The sequence below is a fragment of the Clytia hemisphaerica genome, unplaced genomic scaffold, assembly GCF_902728285.1.
Source record: "Clytia hemisphaerica strain Z4C2 unplaced genomic scaffold, Clytia hemisphaerica genome assembly, whole genome shotgun sequence".
Classification (NCBI taxonomy): domain Eukaryota; kingdom Metazoa; phylum Cnidaria; class Hydrozoa; order Leptothecata; family Clytiidae; genus Clytia; species Clytia hemisphaerica.
Window position 1 is genome coordinate 444,915 of NW_027104364.1, and position 248 is coordinate 445,162.

Below are 248 nucleotides of genomic sequence, written 5' to 3' on the forward strand. Positions count from 1 at the left end.
AAACAAGCAAAAAAAATTTCCATAATTATATTTGACTATCAAAGGTTACAGGCATTCTTGTTTCCACTGCCAATTATATCTGGACAGACTTTAGTTTTTCCGATTTTTGCACAGTGCAAAATGAAAATATTTTTTTGGGACGAAAGATGCCCAAAAAGTGGGTTACTTGGACTTTGCTCAAAAATGCTTCGTTAGTTTTCTCTGATTTTTGGCAGAAAGATAGAGGGCAAGGTTCTCTAAAAAATGAC